At 46.9% G+C, this 6,858-nt stretch overlaps 1 pseudogene; it reads right to left on the bottom strand.

The window, feature by feature from the left end:
* Window positions 1-218: 218 nt before the first annotated feature.
* Window positions 219-336, bottom strand: LOC124623210 (annotated as a pseudogene).
* Between the last annotated feature and the right edge of the window lie 6,522 nt (window positions 337-6,858).

Raw genomic sequence — 6,858 nt, 5'->3', positions numbered from 1 at the left:
ACTACACTACACTACTGCACACTCCGTCTTCAGGCCACAAGTGGCCCATCGGGAATATATGACAGGCGTGTCATCCTCAGCTGAGGATGCGAATAGGAGGGGCGTGTTGGCAGCACACTGCTCTCCCAGTCGTTACGATGGCTTTCTTTGGCCGGAGCCGCTACTATTCGGTCGGTAGCTCCTCAATTGACATCACGAGGCTGAGTGCACCCCGAAAATGGCAACAACACATGGCAGCCCGGATGGTCACCCATCCAAGTACCGGCCACGCCCGACAGCGCTTAACTACGGTGATCTGACGAGAACCGGTGTATCCACTGCAGCAAGGCCGTTGCCCTGACTTTATAACAGAGGTGAGATAAAACAGTGAAAAGAACAACTCTGTGGCGTAAGATAGATAACACAAATAATAACATACTTAAGCTTTGTACTCGACCGTCATGCCAGATTCAGTGCAACATGGGTAGCATGCAGTTGACAAACATTCCGTAACCTGCACGGGATCCACATATACACACTGCCAGAAAAGAAAAAATAGTACACCCAGTAAGATGGCGTCGAGTTTGATCTGATGATGGCATATGGCACAGGCGGATAGTAAATACACTCCTGGAAATGGAAAAAAGAACACATTGACACCGGTGTGTCAGACCCACCATACTTGCTCCGGACACTGCGAGAGGGCTGTACAAGCAATGATCACACGCACGGCACAGCGGACACACCACGAACCGCAGTGTTGGCCGTCGAATGGCGCTAGCTGCGCAGCATTTGTGCACCGCCGCCGTCAGTGTCAGCCAGTTTGCCGTGGCATACGGAGCTCCATCGCAGTCTTTAACACTGGTAGCATGCCGCGACAACGTGGACGTGAACCGTATGTGCAGTTGACGGACTTTGAGCGAGGGCGTATAGTGGGCATGCGGGAGGCCGGGTGGACGTACCGCCGAATTGCTTAACACGTGGGGCGTGAGGTCTCCACAGTACATCGATGTTGTCGCCAGTGGTCGGCGGAAGGTGCACGTGCCCGTCGACCTGGGACCGGACCGCAGCAACGCACGGATGCACGCCAAGACCGTAGGATCCTACGCAGTGCCGTAGGGGACCGCACCGCCACTTCCCAGCAAATTAGGGACACTGTTGCTCCTGGGGTATCGGCGAGGACCATTCGCAACCGTCTCCATGAAGCTGGGCTACGGTCCCGCACACCGTTAGGCCGTCTTCCGCTCACGCCCCAACATCGTGCAGCCCGCCTCCAGTGGTGTCGCGACAGGCGTGAATGGAGGGACGAATGGAGACGTGTCGTCTTCAGCGATGAGAGTCGCTTCTGCCTTGGTGCCAATGATGGTCGTATGCGTGTTTGGCGCCGTGCAGGTGAGCGCCACAATCAGGACTGCATACGACCAAGGCACACAGGGCCAACACCCGGCATCATGGTGTGGGGAGCGATCTCCTACACTGGCCGTACACCACTGGTGATCGTCGAGGGGACACTGAATAGTGCACGGTACATCCAAACCGCCATCGAACCCATCGTTCTACCATTCCTAGACCGGCAAGGGAACTTGCTGTTCCAACAGGACAATGCACGTCCGCATGTATCCCGTGCCACCCAACGTGCTCCAGAAGGTGTAAGTCAACTACCCTGGCCAGCAAGATCTCCGGATCTGTCCCCCATTGAGCATGTTTGGGACTGGATGAAGCGTCGTCTCACGCGGTCTGCACGTCCAGCACGGACGCTGGTCCAACCGAGGCGCCAGGTGGAAATGGCATGGCAAGCCGTTCCACAGGACTACATCCAGCATCTCTACGATCGTCTCCATGGGAGAATAGCAGCCTGCATTGCTGCGAAAGGTGGATATACACTGTACTAGTGCCGACATTGTGCATGCTCTGTTGCCTGTGTCTATGTGCCTGTGGTTCTGTCAGTGTGATCATGTGATGTATCTGACCCCAGGAATGTGTCAATAAAGTTTCCCCTTCCTGGGACAATGAATTCACGGTGTTCTTATTTCAATTTCCAGGAGTGTATATTAAGAATTGTTTCAAAAACTTCCGCCAGTAGATATCGTAGTGGTATAGCTACCAGCATGCCATCTGTGTCTAAGTTTTAACAGGAAATGCTCACATCGAGAAGGCAGTGTGGTTCAAACGTGTCAACCAAGCAGGCAACCATGCTATGTGCTTCCTAAGCCAAATGAGCGAGTTGGAAGGGATCAAACTGTGACCTCCCGAGCGACGGGATGGTCCTTTCGGAGAACTGCCACACAGGTTGGGCGTACTGCGTCTGTTGTGCAACGATGCTGCTGTCAGTGATCACGTGAACATTCTCACACCCGTGACGAGGTTCTGGACGTCCACGCAGCACAGGCGTCAACCAGGATCGTTGCATTGTAAGGGCAGCAATGTCGGGTACGGCTACCACAGCACAGGTAACAGGGCTTGTGAGCCCAGACGTGTCAACACGAATTGTTGCGAACCGGTTATTACCAGTGGGACTACGGGTACGCACACATCTAGCCCGTCTTCCACTCACACCACGGTATCGAGGTGCACGACTCGACTGGTTCCGTCAGAGGGTTACTTGGAAGATAGAATGGTGCGACGTGTTGAGCGATGAAAGCAGATTCTGCCTGCACGCTAGTGATATTCGTTTTCGTGTACGATGTGGACCTTGCAAGCGCTGTCTCGTAGAGTGCATTTGTCCAAAACTCACTGGCCCCAACCCAGGCATTTTGGTCTGGGATGCGACAAGCTACAAAAGTCGTTCACCTTTGGGGTTTCTGGAGGGACTCTAACCAAAGCTCAGCATATGCAGACCCGTTCTTTTGACATTCTTGCAACAGGAAGACAATGTGTTGTTCCAAAGAGATCATGCTCGCTCACACACTGCCTGTTAAGCTCAACCTGCTCTGCAAGACGTTCAGCAACTTCCTTGGCCAGTGCGATCTCTGGACTTGTCTCCAATCGAGAACGTGTAGGATATGCCGGAGCCAGAACTGACTCGTGCGACTTGACAGCCAACTTTTACATAACCGTGTGAATAGATCGGGCAAGCGTAGCATAACGTATCCGAGGACAATAATCGTTATCTATACGATCGACTAGATGCCACAGCCAGCCTCTGCATTGCCGCCCATTGAGACTGCACCTTGTACAAATACGGGTGTTTCAGCACGGGTACATGCATCGTACCTCACAACCACTAGTGCTATTAATCTGCAAATGTAATCATTTCCTGTACTCCATACGCATTGCCACAACAATTAATTTTGAGTGAACTGGAAACCTCTAAAAGAGTGTGCTAAATTTTTCGAGCAGTGTATTTTTGTCGCTTTTAGTGAGTAGATTATTACCTTCGACATTCACGAAACCTTTCCTTGCTGATTTTCCGCATAGTAGTTCCGATAAAAACAATATGTTATTCCTCCATTTTTTGTTGGTGAAAAGCAGCCTAGTAGCGCTCTCCCTCCGTCGCTCTCTCTCTCTCTCTCTCTCTCTCTCTCTCTCTCTCTCTCAAGGGCACACATACACGACAAGCAATTTCTGTTCGACTATATTTACGATTTCGACATTTCCCCTAATTTTTTTAGTTAAAGGACAGCATGGTTCCTCCAAAGCCACGAAGGGAGACTTTTCTAATCTTATTTCAAACAATGTACCGTACTGCCTTCTTGTACATCTTCTTCTCTTCTGTATATTCTAGTTTTATCCCGTATTAGACTTTGTATCCCATATTGTGGTCTGGTTAGTGTATTCATCTCTTGGCCTCCCTCTACGATTTTTACCCTCTACGCTGCCCTCCAATGCTAAATTTGTGATCCCTAGATGCCTCAGAACATGTCCTACCTACCGGTTCCTTCTTCTTGTCAAGTTGTGCCACAAACTCTTCTTCTCCCCAATTTTATTCAATACCTCCTCATTAGTTATGTGATCTACCCATCTAATCTTCAACATTCTTCTGTAGCACCCCATTTCGAGAGCATCTATTCTCATCCTGACCAAACTATTTATCGTCCATGTTTCACTTCCATACATGGCCACACTCCATACAAATACTTTCAGAAACGACTTCCTGACACTTAAATCTATACTCGATGTTAACAAATTTCTCTTCTTCAGAAACGCTTTCCTTCCCATTGCCAGTCTACATTTTATACTCTCTCTACTTCGACCATCATCAGTTATTTTGCTCCTCAAATAGCAAAACTCCTTTACTACTTTAAGTGTCTCATTTCCTAATCTAATTCCCTCAGCATCACCCGACTTAAATCGACTACATTCCATTATCCTCGTTTTGCTTTTGTTGATGTTCATCTTATATCATCCTCTCAAGACACTGTCCATTCCGTTCAACAGCTCTTCCAAGTCCTTTGCTGTCTCTGAAAGAATTTCAATGTCATCGGCGAACCTCAAAGTTTTTATTTCTTCTCCGTGGATTTTAATTCCTACTCCGAATTTTTCTTTTGTTTCCTTTATTGCTTGCTCTATATACAGATTGAATAACATCGGGAGAGTCTACAACCCTGTCTCACTCCCTCCCCAACCACTGCTTCCCTTTCATGCCCCTCGACTCTTATAACTGCCATCTGGTTTCTGTACAAATTGTAAATAGCCTTTCGCTCCCTGTATTTTACCCTGCCACCTTTAGAATTTGGAAAAGAGTATTCCAGTCACCATTGCCAAAAGCTTTCTTTAAGTCTACAAATGCTAGAAACGTAGGTTTGCCTTTCCTTAATCTTTCTTTCAAGCTAAGTCGTAAGGTCAGTATTGCCTCACGTGTTCCAATATTTCTACGGAATCCAAACTGATCTTCCCCGAGGTCCGCTTCTACCAGTTTTTCCATTCGTCTTTAAAGAATTAGTGTTGGTATTTTGCAGCTGTAACTTATTAAACAGATAGTTCGGTAATTTTCACAACTGTCAACACATGCTTTCTTTGGGATTGGAATTATTATATTCTTCTTGAAGTCTGAGGGTAGCCCATCAGGGGAGCCCATCAGACTTCAAATTGTTCTCGACGGAGCTGGCCGCTCCCTCTTACCAGTTGGCGGCGTCAGTCTTCATCATCGGCGTGATTGATGTCTATATTTGACGAAAGCCATTAACAACAGATGCCGATGGGCTGGCACATTTTACGCCTCAGCATCACACAAATTACTTTCAAACTTCACTACTCGCCCTGCATACCCATTCTACTTTAGATCACATATTACAAAAACGACACTCTCTGAATATTGTCGTGTTATTCAAAATTAATTCATTCTTCTTTGGAGCTCGTGGTCAATGTGGGCGTTATACAACGTACAAAATACTTGGTAATTCACGAATTTGAAAATAAGCACGCTATACACAGCGACAACTTACAACTAGTCATATATCTTTATCTTTGGAATATACAGGGTGGTTTTCATTAAACTTTCGCTGCTTGAGAGGGCCCTCATGAAAAGCGAGTGAGCGTAGGATAACGGAAACTTCTTTAATGGCATGGAGAAGAGAAGTAATGAATGAACTATTGAAAGAAATTCTAATTTCCACATAATATGGTAACATTTCTTAATTACGTATCATGTCTACGCTTCGGGTTACAAACGTTGTCAAATGTGACTGCAGTCTTTATCCACGACAGCTATGAATCACACAAGGGATTGCTCTGATGTTGCCCGAAACATCTCAGATGGGATGTTGGCTGCGTCCCTCATTATGCTTCCCTTCAACCTCCATCGTGTATTAGTCTCCCGTTGATAATTACTATCCTTCACGTAACACCACAGCCAGAAACAGAACACAGAACACAGGTTCAAATCTAGTGATCTTTGTGGAAAAACCACCATGTTCTTCAACCCCTGTGCGGAAAGAGGTCCTCTTCCTATTCCTTTAATGCGCCGTTACTGGCAGAGAACAACAGCACCATTTCGCTGTTTTAATAGGAGAGTTTTATGAGTACAGTGCAGCTCATCTGGTACAGACCCATGTTGACTGTCTACAACTGTAATGTAAATTGATGCTTGTGTTTCAACCCTAGGCTGCCGTACAATGCCGGCACCTAATGGGCAGTCATGACACTAACGTTATCAATAGCGCAAATCCTTCAACGCACAGTCTGAACATCATATCTATAAAATTGGGTACCCATATGGTAGATAGTTTCCCATCTACGGTAGTGAAAGCTTCATTATAGCCACCCTGTAAAGTAATAAACGTAATGACACTGGACCCTAGTTTATTTTCTCAACAAAGGTCAGTTGAGTTAATTAATACACATTCCAGTTGCTAATGCAGCCGCGAGTTTACGGCACACGCAGAATACCGGTTTAAAACCGACCACCAGGAACTATTTGCTATTTCGTATTTGTCGCTTCTGCAGTGATCGTGAAATATCATATGTTTGTATATCCTGGAATATTCGGTGTCTGTATCAATACCAGCATTATTGAATATTCTATGGCTATATTAATAGCTGCACTCTCCGTGCCGGAGTTCAGTTGTTTCCTGTCTATATATCAGAAATAAACGCGCTTTCGGTATAAAAACTGTGCTTCACTGACTACCCTGCCTTCGGATTTGAACTAGATTGTGGTTTCGGCGTGACATTGTTTCGTGGAGGCATTGTGTACACCAAAACATTTACATCTCCGTGCCTCCGGCTACGCAACGTAGAAGCCGCCGCCTACACCCACTGGAACCGGAATACAAGTAGGACGCCTTTCCTAAGATTCGTATATTTATGGAGACAGATGAATCCAAAACAGCAGAAAGTCGGCTGGACATCAGAGATCGATCAGTGTTCAACGCGGACGCTGGTCAGAACGCCTACACCCACTGGAACCGGAATACAAGTAGGACGTCTTTCCTAAGATTC

This window comes from Schistocerca americana, chromosome 7 (assembly GCF_021461395.2).
Source record: "Schistocerca americana isolate TAMUIC-IGC-003095 chromosome 7, iqSchAmer2.1, whole genome shotgun sequence".
NCBI lineage: Eukaryota > Metazoa > Arthropoda > Insecta > Orthoptera > Acrididae > Schistocerca > Schistocerca americana.
Note: the sequence above shows the minus strand (reverse complement) of the source record. Positions and strands in the feature narration are given on the sequence as shown.